Genomic DNA, 19,642 nt, shown 5'->3' with positions numbered 1-19,642 from the left:
GGTGATGTCTCAATCCCTCCAGTTTCTTTCACCTCCTCTAGGTCTGGAGTGTGACGCTGTCCGGTTCCTCAAGCAGGGCTCCCTCAGGAAGTAGTTCCCTGCATCTCCAGCTGCCGCCTCTTCTACCTGCTACCAAAGTCCTAAAGCCCCACATCTAGAGGCTATCAAGACAGGAGAACCTTCTGCCTTTTGTTTTAAACTGAAAACTCACAACGTTATTGGAAGAAAAGAGTCTTTGTAAAGGACCCTAGGTTTCAAATAACGCTGCCACTGATAAACTTTGTGCATCAGCCTGAGTTCCTCCTTGCAAACACTGGAGCCCACTCTGGCTGGTGTACATAGAGAAGAATGGCAGCTAGCCCACATAATTGTTGGGAGAACTGGTCAACCAGCCTCAAGGCTAAGCTTCCCAAACCACTGCTGGTGAAGAAAGCCCCACGTACAGTTTTGCTGCCACTGTTTCTGTCACCTGCACCAATGCCACTTCCGCGTTAGGAACGCAATCTTGTGGCCATCACTGTCCCTAAAATTCAGGCGCCTCTGCTGAACTTTGTCCAACAAAATGAGGCCCCCTTCCCTCGGGTCATTCATGTCTGAATGCAAGTCTCATCTGGGTGCATCAGAGCCAGGATGCCAAACCTGAGTTTTAACTGCAAAGTATTCTGGGAATTTGGAGTCTGACCTCCACTTTGGAAATTTAATGAGGAATTTTTCCAAATACAAGCAGATGATGAGCAGCTGTGAGTCATGACAAATATTCACTAACCCCTGTTATCAGTGTTTTACAGCAGTGACACTGTAAAGAGCAAAAGTTATGAGGAGACCCCTATGCTCTCTTAATTTCCTACCCTGCTTCTCTATCATTTTGAATGAAAATGTCAAGAGAAACATGAGAGAATTAAGGTTGTCTTTTGAATACTTTATAATATATTAATTTAACCTACCCTAATATATGTAACTAACTGTGCTCCTCTTTATGAAAAATAAAAAATGCCAAACAAAACTAGTTTCCAAAGATACAAGGAACATAGCACCACATTATACCGGGGTTGCTCATCTTCAGTACTATTGACATTTTGGGCTGGATAATTCTGTGTCAAGTGGGGCTGTCCTGGGCATTGTAGGATGTTTAGCAGCATTCCTGGCCTCTACCCTCTAGAAGGTAGGCACACATACCCAATTATGACAACCAAAAATGTCTCTAGACACTGCCAATATCCACTGGGGGTAGGAATAAGGGACAAGATCCTCCCTGGTTGAGAATCAATGCTTCACACCAATACAGCACATTCAAAGTACACAAAGTACTCTCCTTAGAAATGCTATCAGCCTTCATGGCCAACTTTCTTCAGACATCTTGACCCCAGCATTGCATTTGGAAAACATTTCATTTCCCATTTCTCACCACTTCCTGAAATAGCAACAGGGCAAACAGACAAAGATGATATTTAAGAGGAAAAAAAAATCCATCTCTAAGGTAAGGTAAGCCCAAGTTTGTCAAATGGAGGAGAGAACTGGTTCCAAAGCCCAAAGAAGGAATACACAGGGCTCTTGGGCTTGTGTAACAGCCGTACCTCTACTAAATGTGAGTTGCTGGGCAAATTCTTTTTTTTTTTCCTATTTCCCTATGTTTATTTATACACACAAAACACCTGTTAACTCAATCATTTTCACTTTTTAAGCTATGTCCAATCCTCTGGGGAGCAAAGTAAGAGATAAATGAACAAATAATTGTACGTTACAGAAAAGTGGAGAAATATGAATCAGAATAATAAAGGGAAAAGATCATCCAGAATCCCATTATCTAGAATATTCATTAATTCTAACTGAGTGTACTTATTTCTAATATTTTTCCTGAATATTTTACTTTTTTAAATTTTATTTTATTATGTTTTGTTAGTCACCATACATTACATCATTAGTTTTTGATGTAGTGTTCCATTCTTTATCCTGGAAGAACCCCAACCCTGAAAAATATAAGAAATCCATAATGATGCCCACTTCTGGAGGATGTGGAGAAGATCCAACGTGAGTGAAAGAACGAGTACATAGCTGGCACACAATAATGGTGGCTACTCTTGGATAATTCTTTGTACTGCCTTATGTCACTTCCTCTTGTCAAGAGGGGGTCATTCTAGGGGACATTCCCAAACTCTTCCACTTGAACATTACTCCAGAAGACAGTCTTTTTAAGAAGAATTTTCTCTTTCTCAGCCCAAATGCTTTTCCTCATTTCATCATTGTTTACCAGGCACACAAAGTCCAGAGCAAGATATTGTAAGAAGAATCAAAGACAGGAGGGACAGGGAGGGGGAGGGGGGAGGGAGAAGGAGAAGAACATTACTGTTTAAAAATCTGCAGTGTAGTAAGAGAGAAATCTACAAAAATCACTGAGATGTATGACCATGGTCAATGCCACTACCATCTGCTATGAAAGAAAGACATTAATGATCCCTGGGAAATTTGCTAATTGCTTTAGTAAATTTGAATTGTGTTTATCCTTATAGATCATATTTATTTTCAAGCACAAGAGTCTTTAAAGTGTTCACAGCATTTTTCAACTCAGCCATATCAGCATTGCCCCTGTTATTTAAATATGTTCCCCTTCCTGTGTTTATGTGAGCCATGCACAACTTCAGACCCTCATGAATGTGTATGAGTTAGGTGCTCAGGTGGCAGGAAATGAACATGAAATGAGTGCTCATTATGTCTTTCTAATCATCAAAGTGTTCTGCAGGCTGAAGCTTTGTGTCAGGAATCCATCCCCTTCTTTCCCCAGCCACTGCTTGGCGTCATTTCTTCCCCGAGGAGGACTACCAGCAGTCCTGGCTTCCTTGTCAGGGCCTGGGGTGGAATAACTGGGTGAAATTGCTTCCTTCTTCCTCTCTGCTGATTGTTTCATTTTGAAATGTAGTCTTTAACAATATCCCAAGTGGTCCACGAAGGATGCTGACGGTGCAGCCTGTATTTGGTGCGGTTATGCAGGGCTGGGGTGATCCAGTTTGGCTGAGTTGCTAGGGCCCTGGCAACATTCTAGAGCAGTTCTAGCCCCTGCCTGCCCATGGCATATCTGGGGGATTTCTCATCAAAGACGGCCTCACTGCAACCATCCCTGGACCTCATTGCGTTCCTAAAGATCCATGAACCAGCCAGGTCATCTTCTCTGGTGACACTCTGTACAAAGAACCTCTAAAAGACACAAGGCTTGACCAACTTGTCAAGATCTTCAAGATCTCAGCACACTTTATTTTTTCACTTTTGATTAGATTTTCACCAATACTTCAGACATTAGCAGCACGGATGGTGTATCTCAGTTCTACTAGTAGAAAATATATACAAATACAAAAATAGATAAATAAACACAGAGACAAAAACAAAACACTTGAAAGCCATTTTATTACATTCTTTTTGAAAGACAGAGACAAGGCAATTTGCTTTCCCATTTTGATTCCAGCCCTGCTTCATTATCAGCTAGAAATGGCTTTTGTGGATGGCAAAAATCATCTTGCATCTGCATTGTGCCATTTAGCAGTGAAGGGCTATTTGTTGTCACATTTAGATGGGAACCTTGACCTTGCAGGAGCCCCTCATTTAGGTTTCCATTAATATATGTCTCCTGACAAAACTCAGTGATGAACCCAAACCGTATCTCATTATGTCCATCTCTGAATTATTATGTAGACACATCTAAATTCATTCTAGTGTCACTATCTAGGGTGAGAGGCCCTTTCCAACATTTTTTTAGACAAAATGCAGAACTGGAATGGTCTTCATGGTGTTTTTCAAGTGCATTATACATGTGTGCACACGCACATGGCATTCAGAGTTGGTAGTTTGGCAGCTGGAATGTCTGGGATGGTGCGTCTTCCCTGTGTCTTATCTTTGTCACCAGGGAGACAGCCCTGGCTTTCATGCGAGGAGATCATGAGCAGTGTCCCTGAAAAGGTGAATAGCAGGAAGGCATTATTCTTCTCCCACTGTGGCCCAAAGACCACCTTCATCAGAATCAACTCTGGTGCTTATTTAAAATGCAGATTGCTAGATCACAAGACAGACCCATTAAGTCAGAATTACTGATAGTGACACCTGGGAAAATGAATTTTTCACAAGCACTGCAGATTATTCTGATGTACGCTCAAGTGTGCGTGTCCTACAGTCTGCCATCAAGTGGTGAATCTATATAATCCTGGCTCCCTACTTCCCCAGCGTGGCTGGGATGCCAGCCAAGGGGGCACAAGGCAGGGGGACCAGCAGGGGATTCCAGCCCTCCCTCTCTCCTTACATGATAGGTATTGGACAACAAGTCTGTTATACCGTTGGGTGCTTTCTCTACAGTTTATCTTCTTCAAGTTATTTTTAATGACATAAATAGCACATGAACACATTCCCCTGTTTAATAAAAATGAAACAGATAAGTCTAAAGTCCCCTTGACCTTAATCCCAGTCCCTCCCTCAGAGGTTACACAGGCCCCTCCCTGCACATTTAACTACATATGTCTAAAACCCTAGAAAAGAAGTACTGATGGACATTTAGGTTGTTTGCAACTTTTTGTTTTTTACAAAACTCACCATGATAAAGATGCTCCAGATGTTGGTCAAGGAGTACAAACTTCCAGTTCTAAGAGAGCTAGTGTACAGTATGGGGACTATTAAAAAGACTAAAGTAATAGTATATAATATTAAAGTACAATATATTTTAAAGTTGGCAAGAGGGTAGATCTAAAATGTTCAAGCCCAAAAAAGGAATGGTGATTATGTGACATGATGAAGGGGTTAGCTAATGCTACAGTGGTAATCATTTTGCAATATGTAAGGGTATCAAATCAACTCATTGTACACCTTAAATTTACGCAATGTTATATGTCAGTGCTGTCTCCATAAAGCTGAAAAGAATATTCCATATATTAATATTTGAATTGAAAGTAAAGCATATGATCAGTGATGATGGTTTCTAGCTGCCCAAAATATTCTTATACAGCTCTGTATTCATTATTTATTTTGTAAAAACTCAGGATTTGAATTCAGAGAAATCAAAATCAAATCAAATCAACATGTTCCCGTATTTCTCCTTGGGGAGAATTCTCCTGGGACCATTCAGCAAAAGGAAATTTATAAGTCACAAGATATGGCCCAATTCACATTGACCACCAGCGCTGCAGGGAACTCTTTTTTGCTTAATGAATTTTAAGAGCTCGTTATATATGACATGAGTTCTCATCGTGGTCAGATGAGTATGGAAAAGAAATGCATCATTCTTCATGGGTGTTGGGAACAACCACCACATCCTCCCAACTAATAGCTAATAAAATGTCTAAGGCAAAATCTAAGCTACTGGACCCCTGGATCAGGTGGAGTCCATAGGATAGGCTAGAACCTGAATCACCATCCAGGCTCTTGTAGGAGTGAGCTGGACGGGGGCAAACTGCTGGAAGAAGTGTAAGGGGCACATGAATGTTTCCATCCTATGAATCAGGACACCTGGGTGCAAACTCCCACACTTATAATAACTTTCTCAGTCACCCAGGGCAAGCCCTCTCCAACTCAGGATCTCCATGTCCTCATCTGTAATCCTGAAGGTCTCCATAAGCTCTCATAGTTCAGGAGTCCAAGATTGTGGCCCTGAGATAGTCAACTATCTACACACCTGGATGACATCAGCTGTCTGCACACACCTGGATGACATCAGCTGTCCATACACCTGCCTGGCATTTGTCTCCAGTTCCACCTTAATAAAAGGTGGTCCCCCTTCTGTCCAAAGTACTTGGACATCCTTGACAGCCTCACTGTGGCTTTGCTCACTGCAGGTCTGGCCTTCCTACATATCTAGGAAATCACCTTGGGCGCTCGGATTCGCACTTCACTGAGGAAGAATCCTTGCGGGAAATAGTTTGGTCCCTGCGTTCACCTCGCCACGTTTCAGCTCTCAAGCCCCAAGCATTGTGAGGAAAATCAGCCTGTGTCATTGTTGGCAGGCTTCAGAGTTTAGTTAAGTTGTGTTTCGTTTGTTTCCTATGATTCACCAGATGCAACCAACTCCGTTCCTCACCCTCCCTCTGCAGGCATTTTCGGGACAGGTGACGGCTCCGCTGGTTACCAATGATGCGTGTGCATGCAAGATTTAAAAAGTTGTAATAGTCTGTCTACTGTTCCCCAGCTACTTTCCTTTCATATCACAAAGTTCAAAAATGTAATTAAAGGTGGGGGTGGGGGGATGGGTTACTCTGGTGATGGGTATCAAAGAGGGGACGTTCTTCATGGAGCACTGGGTGTTATGCACAAACAATGAATCATGGAACACTACATCACAAACTAATGATGTCATGTATGGTGATTAACATAACAATAAAAATTTAAAGAAAAAAATGTAATTAAAGGAGGCAGAGGGGTTTTTCCCCTTACATTAAACCCGCAAAATTAAACACAGCTAGAGAGCAACCTGAGATTTTTCATATGCAAGTATCTTCATTAACAAAAAAAGAAAACACACAGGACATAAGGCAATAAGGTGGGGATCTTGGGGTTTTTTGTTTTGTTTTGTCTGTTTTTAGGACTTGTCCAGTCATGAATCGAATGTTTAAGCAACTGACAATCCTGGGAAACATTCGATAAGACTTAAGACCTTCATGTTTTCATTTCACATGCAGACACACTCGGGCCAAAAATCATGTTCTGAAAAGTCCTGAAATCCTGTAGCTTACCCAGACCTGGTACTGGTCTTTCTAGTGGAAATATCTTACCGCACGTGCAGACCCCAGGCCCCATTTTGTTCACCCCAACCTCCCCCCTCCGCCATGTTCCTGCTCTCTGTGTCACGGGTGCACGCACGCATGTGTTCGTGTGTGTGTGTGTGTGTGTGAATGTCAGGTGGGGACTTAGCCACACTCCTCAGATCCCAGAAATTACCATCATCTGTCTGAGTAAGGCCCCTTGCCTGTAAATGTTTTATTTTTTCCCCTTGTCTCCCTTTATAGGCACTTACTCTAATGATTTCATATATATATCCTTGGATATACACATAAATCCTTGAAATAAGTGCTGTGGGCTTGATGGGAGGCTTAATTTACATAAATGTTACTGTGCCATAAATCTTGTTCTGGGGACGCATTTTGTTCATTCAATACTAGCTTTTAAGGTCTATCCCTTTCGCCATGTGTCTTCTACTTCACCGCTTGTACCTGCCGCCTTGCCTTCCCGGGGAGATGGCGTAGCCTGCGTCAAAGGGGACGCTTCAAATCGGTGTGGAAGAGGTGAACTGTGTGGACAGCCTCTCTCTGCCTCAGTACAGAAGTAGCTGCCACGTCGGAATGCAGGCTGTGCTGATTTTCTAAGAGGCCTCGAATATACAGCGACTTCAACGAAGAAGCTTCTCTTCCTTCCAGGGGCTCTGCCACCCAACATGGCGTTCCCATCTCTGGGCACAGTTCTCCTGGCTCCCCGGCCAGAAGGAAAGCATCAGAAATCCCGGGAAAGACACGCGCAGCCCTTTCCCTGGCAAGACCCAGAAGTAAGATACCTCTTCTGCTCACAGCCCTCATGGCCATCGCTTGCTGCAAGGGAGGCTGGGGATGTCACACATACCCAGCTAAAGGTCTGTTCCTTGTCAAAGGAGCGGTTCCTGTGACAGCTAGCCGTCTGTCACGCGGCACTGCTCCTAAGCTGGTGGGCAGGCTGTGCTTCGTGGCCCTGATCGTGCTTTCCTGCTCTGAGCCGCCCAGGGCCCCCCACTCTGGGGCTGTCTCGTGGGAATGCACAGGGCTGCGAGGTCCATATTTGCATGCAAGAGGCACTCTTGTCTTTGTTGCTTCTCTAGCCTCGCTCTACTTTCTATCTGATTTCCTCACTTCCCTAATTTCTGCACAATGGGAAAACAATTTGTTATTTGTAATCCATCTGCATTCTAAGAAGAGGGGCTCCCACAAAGAATCCTCTGCTTGCTAAGCAGGGAGGGAAGGGGGAGAGAGATTGAGATTGCCCAGCCTAGCGAACAGGATGGAGGTATGGGAGATGGACAATGTAGTCATGGGGTGGGGGGGGAGGCCCACAAATATCTTGAGGGAAGTTGGACACAGCTTTACTGTTGTAAGAAGTAACGTCTCACAACCCTTCGGGAAACCCTAAACCTTTCACCAGTGAATTTGGCATTTGATGGAGGGGGAAGTAAGGACTGGATCCAGAAAGTGCTGGGTCTGGCATGCAGCTGGGCGCGAGGTGAAAGTAGTGGCTGTCCGTGGGGTCCTGGTCGGTTCAGGTTGAAATTCCACACATCAGAACCAGCCTCGATCCTTCTGGTTTGGGGAAGAGGGTGTCTCAACTGCTGACAATGCGTTGCTGCTGGGCCACTGGCTCCACCCAACGGTGCTCAGCCCCTGCCCCAGGTCCTTCCCAAAGGAGCCCAGGGAGATAGGCACGCAGCCCAGAACTCAAGGGAAAAGGATTTTTTCCAGGTGAGGAGACTGAGGCCAGGGTGAGGGGCAGGTCAAGGTTACCCAGCTATTCAGTAGTGCTGCAAAGTCCTGCCTCCGGGTCTCTGGAAGTCCCACCCTGTGCTTTCTCCTTGGGGTGCAGGGTGCTTTCTTGAAGCCAACAACCGTGTGGAAGAGTCACAGCTTCCGTCTGGTTTCCCCCATCTTTAGGACATGTCTCTTCTATTCATTCAAAATAGAAATCCAGGCTGGTTGTGCTCCCACAGTAGGAAAAGTAGAGAAAAGAGCTGGATGCCAAGGTCAGCTTGGTTCCTTCCCAGCTCAACACCTTTGGTGAGACTGTGCCCGCCCCCCGGGGTAAGAACATCCTCAGTCATGTTTATCTTGGAAAATCCTGCTTATTTGATAAAACCAAGAGAAAACTGGACTGCTTCTCCCCATTTTGAGTCCACACTGACCTCTGTCCCCTTCGCAGCCCCTCCAACGCCGGCTGCCCACCCTGGTCCCGGACGTCAGCTCTCTCCTGCCTGGACTTCCTCCTCGCGGTTTTGTTTGTTTGGCTGAGGGTCCCCGTGAGCCCAGCCAGCGACAGTGATTTTTCCTGCCCCTGTTCCCCACGGTATTCTGTAAGTTCTGGTTAAATTAAACCCAGATGAAGCCGACTCGACAACTTCCAGATTTAGCTGAAGCCGCCATGAGCAGGAGGGCACCCAGAAGACACACTGTTGGAGACAGAGGGAGACAGTATTGTATCTGCTTTGTAAATTCAGCCTTTGCCTTTTTCCTTCCTTTCCTTGAAGGCAAAGCCGTGATTTTACAAGAGAAAGGATTGATTTATACAATGTCCGTTCACCTTCCTCCTTTTCACTGAAATGGCCCTGGAGCCGAAGCAGACACCACTGGGGAAGAGTTCAACTTGGAGCAGAGAGCAGGTGGGCTTTGGTGTGTCTGAGATGTGAGGAGTGGGGCACAGTTCCCGTGAGGAGCAGTAAGAGGACTTGTGCTGACAGGTGTCTCCGCCCGCCTCAGCCCGGCCCCCTCCCCACCCTCCCAGGAGTCCTGAGACTGGCAGCATTCAGGCAGCACATCCTCTGAATTAATTCCAAGAGTGTAACTCGTATCTCCTGCGGCATTAGCCTTTGCCTGCCCTGCTTCATTATTCCAGCGAGGTCTGGTGTCCAGAGCAGCCATCCCTAAGCTCGGTGGTTCAAGGCTACAAACTCCTAACATCCAAGTCTGGGCAGAGTTCTGGGCCAGAACCCAGAGACAGGAACAGGGGAAATGGGAAAATAGTCTCACTGCACACCCCCCGCCCCCCCCAAAAAACAACTGCTCTGAAAGTTAGAGTCTCATGGGAGACACGAGGTAGGCCGGGGAGAATGATGGCTAAAGAGATGCATTACACTTGGGAATAAGCTCATCGTGGTTGGAACACATGCATGAGGGAGGAGGCATCGGGGTAAGTGAGTGGATGCCCAGAGGTGGTCATCCAGAAGGCTTCGTGGAGGAAGGAGTAGAGAGCTTTCCTGACCACTTTCTGGTGAGGGGGGTGGCTGTGGTGAGGACATGGGCTCTGGCTGGCTGTGATGCTGGCTGAGTCACCCTACCTCTCTGAGCCTGTTTCCTCTTCTGTAAAATCAGTTTCGTAACAGCCCTGACCTCCTAGCGCTCCTGTGAGTCTAGAGACGAGACACTGCATAATGGGCTCCGGGCAGGCCCTTGCACGTGGTTAGTGCTCAGCAAATGTTTGTTTCTATCCCACAGTCGCCTTGAGGAGTAGGTAAGATTGTTGGGCTCATTCCCAAGACTTGGAAGCTGAGGCTCAGAGAGATTGAATGATTTCCTGAAGACCCTGGACCCTGGGTCCATCAGCCTCCTCACCCCACCACTCCACGTGAGGGCAGGACATCAGAGCGGTGGGTGCTGCTAAGAACACCAAGGAGCTTCTGACCTTGCAAAGCAGTTCATGCAGCACACACAGAGTCACTCATTTAATTCCTTCATAAAATAGAGAGGGCAACCGTTCTCACGCTCCACAGCTTGGGGATTATGAGCCAGATTGCTGGGTTCATCTCCAGACTCCACCACACATTAGGTATATGGCTGTAGGCCATTACTTAAACTCTAAGTGGCCTCAGTTTTCCTATCTCTAGAATGGACACAGTAATTTGTGTCCCTATCTCACAAGATCAAATGACCAGCACCTGGCACAGAGTTAGTGCTCAGTGAACCGTAGCTGTGATGATCCCCATTTTACAGACGGGAACCTGAATCCTAGAGGAGCAGAGGCTTAAAGCTCGGTTTGTAGGAGTCTTCCAATTTTCCCTTAAGGGCCTGGCCCATCTGCTCCAGAATAGATTCGCCAGCTGGAGCATGTCAGTGCCTGCGTCAGCCGCCCGCCCAAATGAGCAACCACCTCTATCTAACTGAATCCGTGCATAATGCCTCCTGCTATCATGGGATTCTTTCGAAAATATTAAATAGATGTGTTTTTATTTCCAGCAGCTTCGTCGCTTTTTAGCCCAAATCAAGAATTTAAGTCTCAAGAGTAAAGAGTCATGTAATTGTGACAATGATTAAATCAGCATTGAAAGGCTAATTTTGACGTGTGCCTTGAGCAAGGAAAGTCAGAATGAAATAAGCAGGTTGAAGGCACACTCGGATTCTAGACTAGGAAGAGAAATGCCTTCAAGTTCAGGTGAAAACACTGGAAATGTGATGTGCTTTTTTTTTTCCCATGCCTAATAAAAATCTAATTGAGTCCCAGAGTTTGCCACGGACAACTCCAACAAAAGCATGATGTGATTTAATAAACAGGAAAATGCTCAAGGGCACGAACAGATTCAAGCCATCAAGAGGTGGTGTTGCCAGGATTTATATAAAACTGATAGTAAGCATAGTCTACAAATTTGAGAACTATTGCCAAACTGTGTATGAGTACCCGATGCTTCCAAAACTATTTTAAAACATCGGTAGTATAAACTCACATTTACAAATGATGTCTGATCTCAAATCTTTTCTTCCCACTCGAACATAAGGGCTTGGAAAACAAAGATGGAGTACCTGTTACTTTTCAAGGGTCACAGGGCTAGAGTAGAGAATCTCTTCCCCGGGACAGAGGCAAGTCATGTGGACAAGGTGTGAGGGGGTTACCAGGCTGTACGCCCAGCCCGAGCTCACTCTGATGGGCAGTCATGAAGAAAATGAACACATATTTAGATAGCATTAATAATAATAATTACAATGATGATTAATAGGAGCATAGGGTCTGAGTATAAGGAAATGCCTGTCCCCATATTTCACTTATTTACTTAAGGCTCAGCCTTCCCTGGAGCCAGTCTGGAAGAAAGACGTGGGCAAACTAAGTGTGTATATGACAAGAAGAAGTGCAAACTGATAAGAAACCTACAAGCCACATCCAGGAGGAAAGAGGAAGGCCCTGGAACTGTTTAGGTTAAAGAAACAAAAGAAGAGCAGTTAACAAGACCTGGGGGTACAGCAGGAGACACTGAGGGCTCCAGAAAATTTACATGTGAGATTGTCTTCAATAGGAAGTGTCCTACAAATATATTCTTCATTAATGTATTTTTACTCATAAGAATATAGTAAGCAGACTCGTTTAAATGCAAACATATTATTTGTGCATATATTTTTCTTGAATATATTTTTAAATGAGTTAACTATATTCAATGACTATATCATCTTAAGGCTATAGTCTTATGAACATGTTCTTATAAATATATTCATGTCGCCTCCACTTCCCGTCGTTTCCTCTGGGACTCCCACCTCTGTGGTCCTCATCATTAGTCTCTGTTCTACAGCCTGACGTCAGCAACAGGGAGTGAGGGCAAAGACAAACAACTTCTTTAAAACACTTCTATGAAGACAAAGGGAGAATCAGTAAGTTAAAACGACCTAGTTTTATTTGATCTTTTTTTCATCAATGTGGTGAACTGACCATGGGTATCCAGCAAATTGATCTTTTGTGAATTAACCTGGTGGCAGGTTATCTGGAAGAGGTAGAAAGGTGTGCTTTTTAGCTAGCCCCAAGTCCAGTATGACATCACTGTGTTAGTTGGTATCAAAGTCATTAAAATAAATTGATACATTGGCTAATAAGAAAGCGATACATATTTAGATAACATTATTAATGATAATGACCCTTCTCCTTGACCAGGGGTGATTGAGTCAGAGGTGGTCAGCTGACCCTGACCCAAGCAAGGCCATCAGAATTCTTCCCTAAGGCTTCTTAAATTGAAAGTGGGAAGGGAACGAGCCCTCCCTAAGATAGATCCTTGTTTCACCCACCAGGTAAAATAAGCCCCCACCTGCAGGGAAAGAATAGAGCTGACCAGCACAGAGTGGCAAAGGACATGGAACAAGAGAGCATATTAACAGTGTCCAAGCACCCGGATCCCACTCTTCCTAAAGTCCGGGAGGGGAAGGTGGCTAGTTCCAGTTTCACTGGATGGGTCAGGCCACGCCTAGAATGAATCTTAGAAGATGAGAGAGATTGAAAGAGGAAAAAAAAAACAAATCCAAAGACCTGGGACGTCAGAGTGGCCCAGCCCCGAGGTGCCAGTGGCGCAGGTGGCTGGGCAGTCTGGATGAGGAGAGTTAGGTGCACAGAAAAGTCCAGCTGGGGAGACAGGCCACACCTGGAAGAGCCCTCCAGGCCAGGCTAAGAAGCTGGAGCTTTACTCTCTAGGAACTGGGGCCCCCTGATGGGGGCCTTCAATAGGGGAATGAAGCTCATTGGGGGGTAGGGAGGATGAAGGGGACTAAATGGGGAAAGGCAGGAGATGGAGCGCCCATTGAAAGTTCCAGAGGAGCAGTGAGGGGAGCCCACCGAAGCAGGGAGAGTGACGGAACCACCCTTCAGCCCTTCCCACCACTGGGTGTGCCAAACTTCTGTGTGGGGCTGGGGGTGGGGAGAGGGGGGGCCTCAAAGGGAAGGGAAACTGGCACAGGCAGCAGCCTTCTGACTGTTTCACATGCTACCCAGAGCACCTCGCGTGGGCACACCTGCCTGTCCTGGGTTCCTCAAATGCCGGCCCGGCGCATCTCCCCTCTAGGTCTGCCCGACCCGTGCATTTCTCCCGCGCTTGCCAATTTAGCTCTTATATCTACTGGCAGAACTTGGTTCCTCGTTCTAAACCAGAGGTCCCCTCTGACCCATATGTTCTACCCAACTTCTTATCTCTCTACAAAAAAGGAGCTCAGATATCATAATTTCTTCCATCTGCCCTTTCTGCTTCATTTTTTCCCCTCATCTTGTTCTACACTAAAACGTACTGCCAATAAAATAATAATGCTATCCCCGTTGACATGATTTCCCTTATGAGGCCATATAATCAATTCTTAAACCCGTTCTTGGGCAGAGGGTCACCCTCTTACCCAGCCCAAATGCTATACCAAGGAGCTGTTGTTTTACCACTGCAGATGGAGAGCTTTGCTTCTTTGTCCCTTTGTCCTGTGCACCTCATAACCCCCACCATTTGTTGGAATGGTTTTTTTAAGTGCAGTGCTGCCCATAGTCAAGGTAAGTTTCTTTCACGATGAGAAAAGGCACCTTCATTTTTTGCCACTGCATTTCAGGGCCTTCTGAGATATCAACAGTGATGTCCTTTTAAAAGCACTGTTCCTCAGGGCAGGAAAAGATACAACCCACTGCGGGAGCACTCTGGCTTGTGGGCTCCTCCAAACAGAGCTCTTCCCTGTCCTTCCACTGGGGTATCTCCAGTAACCCCCAGGTGGGAGTGCAGGGGGCGGGGACAGGGGTGGGGGGGCAATAGAGCCTGGGGCAAACAGACCTCCCGCAAGGTGCAGACAGGCCCATTTTGCCCTCTCCTCCGGAAGGGATCAGCAATCTGTCTCCAGGGCCCACTGCTGTAGCTTCTGGTCAAGAGGCAAGATGGGCATCCGTTTCCCTGGCCAGGACGTGGGACACAGCCTTCCTTTCCTTTCGGCCATGCTCAGAGCTGGGCGGGACGCAGCCCCCCATCCACTTCTGGCCCAGCTCTCCCATAACAGTCCCAGACTCTTGGTGGGGATCCTTGCGCCCTGATGGCATCAGGCAGCACTGTCAGCCTTGGGGTCAGCCACCAGCACCGTCCACCCAGTGAGCTCACAGCGAGGGCACGGTACTCGACAACCCACCTCCTTTTACGCGTGTCTTTCCACCTTTCCCATAAGTACTGCCCATGAATCTCCTAGGTCAACAGAACTTGTGTTTAAATAACTCTTTCCCTCGAGGTCTACAAATTTCCATTTCCTTGGCTCGTTTTGACTCTTGGCTTTCTGGAACTGACTTCAAGGTGGGTAGGTGGAGGCATCGCCTGTCCTAGAGCATCATCCCTTGCAGACCAACCATCTGAAAAGAGAAACCCAAACCTCTCCCCAGAGAACCACCCAGGAGCCCTAAGGTACAGAGCGTCCAATGTAATTTTTAAAAAGAACATTTGCAGGTACTTAAACAAAAAATACAACTGAAAGAAAGAATAACAAAATATCAGCTCCTACAGTTTTGTTCAAAATCCTCCTCTAATTTTCTCCACTGGAGCTCCATATTTGAATGTTTTTGAACAACAACAAAAAAAAGTCTCTTTCCGTCACTCTCGTATTGGGCTTCTATCATGTTCACATTCCTGTGACCAGATGTGCAGGCCTTTTTTTCCCCCTCCAAGCAATTCTGCAAGTCTGATCAATAGTCGTATCAATCATGTTGAGAAAATAGATTCTGGCTGAGGGGAGGGAAGGACAGACGGCAGATTCCAGGGGCTCTGGCTTGTGGGCTGGGAAGAGAAGCATGATTGGGGGAAGATGATTGTTTCGCTTTGGGGCATGCTGTGTTTGAGGTGTTGGTGTCCAACCAGGTGGAGATGCCATGTGGACGTATGAGTAGCTTTGATGGGTGCTTTCCCGTGCAGATGGGAGGTAAAGCCATGGGCATGGACCATCTGCCAAGCATGCTGTCATGGGGGCTTCTGATGCCTGAGAGCAACTGGAGCATCTGAGCCATGGGGATCAGCCAATTCTGGGGGGAAAAAGGAATCGAAGAAGTTTTGCCATCCAGCAAAGCATCAGGGTGGTCAGTACATTTTGACTGGAGAAACAAGCTCTGAATCTAGCAGTGCTACTCTTTCAGTGAGAAAATGCAAACAGAAAAGCTGAGGCCCAGCGCCCCGGGAGCCATGTCCCCTTGCAGGTCAGAGCGGCTTCACACAGGTTCTTTTTTCTCGCCACACTAAGGACTCTCCGGACACATAACTGCCTTGACACGGCCAGCATGGAAACTCTGTGAAAAGCCTCAGATGGAAAGGAAGAGGAAGGTCACAAGACAGTCAGTTGGAGGTCGGTGGGGTCTGCGCCTTCTGCCCCCCACCCTTGCCCCACAGGGAGAAGGGCAGCGCGGCGAATAGGGCCACGGCTCAGAGGGCCCTGAGGGCCAGATCTCAGCGCTGCCTTGCAGATCAGCTGCACTGAATCAGGGAGCAGAAAAGAGTTGGGGACAGCAACTCTGTGACCAATGCAGCCCCTCTCCCCGCTGGATCTCCCCAGGCTTTCGCAGGGAGCAGAGGGGATGATTCTTCTGACAGTCCGTTCCTATACTCATTTCTGAGCATGCAGCGGACGTTCAGAAAAGGGTGGGGCCTGTGCAAGGGCTGCTGGGACTTTCCCCAACCCCTCAGCCCTCAGCTTTCTGATGCCCCCCACAAGCTAGGGGACCCCCCCAAGATATTGTGGAAAGATTCCCTGAGCTAACAAGGTCTGAAAGCGGATGCCATGTCTACTTGTGACTTGCTGTGTGATTATGGAAAATTACAACTCTTCTCTGTGACTACTTTCCTCGTAAGATGCGTTAAGAGGCAGTTAGCACCGTAGAGGCTCGTGGCAAACGCTCCATGAATATCAGCTATTTTTATGACAATGAGAATGAAAATGTTGATGGGGCATTTGGACTAATGACCCTCCCGAACTTGTAGTGGGACAAGCAAGACATCTGTTTGTAAGAAGCTGATACAATAATAATCACAGAAACTGTTTACTAAGCACCTATGTGCCAGGTACTACAGCCACATCACTTCCTTTACTTCTTAGACACACCTTGCAAGGCAGGTGATCTCAGCCCCTGTCTGGAAGATGACAAAATGGAAGCCCAGAAAGGTGAAATAACTTGCCCAAGGTCCCCAGCTAACAAATGGAAGAGCTTGAATTGGAAACCAGGTCTTTCCATTATCTCACTGAAGCCACCTCTGTAAAAAATGGAGAAGCCCTATCAAAACAGCACGCTGCTCACAAGAAATAAACATATAGATCCATAGAATAGAATAGAATAGAGAGTCCAGAAATAAATTCAAGCATCAACAGCCAACTGATCTTCAACAAAGTTGCCAAAAGCATACAATGGGGAAAGGGCAGTCTCTTCAATAAATGGTGTTGGGAAAACTGGCTATCCATATGCAAAGGAATGAAAACAGATCCTTATCTCACACCATATACCAAAATCAATTCAAAATCGATTTAAGACTTTTTTTTAAAGATTTTATTTATTTATTTGAAGGAGAGACAGCACAAGCAGGGGTAGGGGTAGAGGGACAAGCATACTCCCCACTGACCTGAGCCCCAAAACTAAGCCACCCAGGCACCCTTAAAGACTTAAACATAAGATTTGAAATTATAAAACTACTAGAAGAAAACAAGGGGATAGCTTCTTGATATTGGTGTGGGCATGCATTTTTTGGATACGACACCAAAAGAACAGGCAACAAAAGCAAAAATAGATAAACAAGATTGTAGCAACCTAAAAAGCTACTACATAGCAAACAATTAAAAAAGCAAAAAGGCAATCTATGGAATGGGAGAATATATTTGCAAAGCATATATCTGATAACGGGTTAATATCCAAAAATACTCATACAATTCCATATTAAAAAAAAACAATTAAAAAATGGGCAAATGGCCTGAATAGACATATCTCAAAAGAAGACATACAAATGGTCAATAGGTACATGAAAAGATGCTCTACATCATTCATCATCAGGGGAATGCAAATCAAAACCACAATGAGATATCACCTCATATGTGTTAGAACAGGAATTAGCAAAAAGACAAGATAACAAGTGTTGTCAAGCATATGGAGAAAAGGGAACTTTGTACGCTGCCAATGAGAATTTAATGTGTATAGCCATTATGAAAAACAATATACAGTTCCCCCAAAAATTAAAAAATAGAACTACTTTATGATCCAGTATCCCACTTCTAGGTATATATCCAAAGGAACTGGATCTCAAAGAGATATCTGCACTCCCGTGTTCATTGTAGCATGATTTACAATAGCCAAAGTATGGAAACAACCTAAATCTGTCCATCAACAGATGAATAGAGAAAATGAAATTAATCTCAAGTGTTCTCACTACAAACAAAGAAAAGGTAACTATGTGAGGTGATGGGTATGTTAATTAGCTTGACTGAGGTGATTATTTCACAATGGATACATTTGTCAAAGCATCAATTCATATACCTTAAATATATTCAATTATTTGTCAATTATACTCAATAAAGCTGGGGAAGAGAAAGAGAAAGAAGCCCTATGCCTAAGGTGGCCACCTAATTTATAGTGAGTGCAAACATTTCATTGGGTGACCAACTGTTTTAGTTTATCCAGAACTGGGGAGTTACTTGGGACATGAAACTTTCAGTAATAAAACTGGGATAGCCTTGGGCAGACCAAAACATTTGGTCACTTTACTTTTGAGAGTGAAAGGGAACTCGATTATTCATTCAATTTGTGCTACTTTCTTATTCTCCTTATGATTTCTTCTTTGACCAATGGATTGTTTAAAAACGTGTTGCTTGGGGCGCCTGAGTGGCTCAGTTGGTTAAGCGACTGCCTTTGGCTCAGGTCATGATCCTGGAGTCCCAGGATTGAGTCCCGCATCGGGCTCCCTGCTCAGCGGGGAGTCTGCTTCTCCCTCTGACCTTCTTCCCTCTCATGCTCTCTCTCTACCATTCTCTCTCTCTCAATAAATAAATTTAAAAAAAAATCTTTAAAAAAATAAATAAATAAATAAATAAATAAATAAAAGCGTGTTGCTTAATTTCCAAAATACTCGGAGATTTTCTAGATATTTTTTTTATTTCAAATGTAATTCCATTTTGGTTACAGAACATTATTTATGGAGCGCCTGGGTGGCTCAGTCGTTAGGCATCTGCCTTCAGCTCAGGTCATGGTCCCAGGGTCCTGGGATCGAGCCCCACATCGGGCTCCCTGCTCAGCGGGAAGCCTGCTTCTCCCTCTCCTGCTCACCCTGCTTGTGTTCCCTCTCAAGCTGTCTCTCTCTGTGTGTCAAATAAATAAATAAAATCTTTTTAAAAAAAGAGCATTATTTATGATTTTAACTTTTTGAAATTTACTGAGACTTGTTTTGTGGTCCAGTATATGATCTATCTTGGAGAATCTTCCATTTGCAGGGGAAAAGAATATGTGTTTTCCTGTTGTTGAGCAGAGGTTCTATAAATGTCAACCAGTTTAAATATGTTGATAGTTTTGTTCAGATCTTCTGTATGGTTTTCTACTTGCTCCATCAGTTATGGGGGGGTAATAAAATTTCCTGCTACGATAGATTTGTCTATGTCTCCCTTTAGTTCTGTCACTTTTACTTCTTGTGTTTTGAAGCTCTGTTATTGGGTGCGTTTACTTTTAGGCTTGTTACATCTTCTGATGAATTGGCCTTTTTCATTATTATGAAAGGTCCCTCTTTATCCTTTGCAATATTTATCTTGACGTTGAGATTAAATAATTCACAATCTCCCTCTCACTCTAAAAAAGAAAACGTTAAGAAAATATGTATGTCCCTGCAGCAGCCCTGACTCATTTAAAGTCAGAGATATTCTGTGGGGTTCTTTTCACTTCCTTTCTTGGAACATGACATATCTCAACACTTAGAACATCCATTTATACGAAAAGAAATGTTTTGATTGGTTTAAACCTTCCCAGATGTGATTCCAACTTGGCTGCAAGAGAAGCAGCTATTTCTGTCAGCTGGGCTGATAATGCCTTTTGTCTTGGGAAAAAGCAGCAATTTATCAGCTCTCTTAGACCCAGTTCGCTGGGGTTGGGGGACAGATGCTAATGTTGCCCTTTGGAAACCTCAGAAACACAGGCAACATTCTCGGGTAGTGGCCTCCTTCCTTGTGGCTTCTGTGTCATTTCATCT

The sequence above is a fragment of the Eumetopias jubatus genome, unplaced genomic scaffold (assembly GCF_037043125.1).
Source record: "Eumetopias jubatus isolate StellerSeaLion01/CBP00866 unplaced genomic scaffold, mEumJub1_p1.0 scaffold_17, whole genome shotgun sequence".
Taxonomy (NCBI): Eukaryota; Metazoa; Chordata; class Mammalia; order Carnivora; family Otariidae; genus Eumetopias; species Eumetopias jubatus.
Note: the sequence above shows the minus strand (reverse complement) of the source record.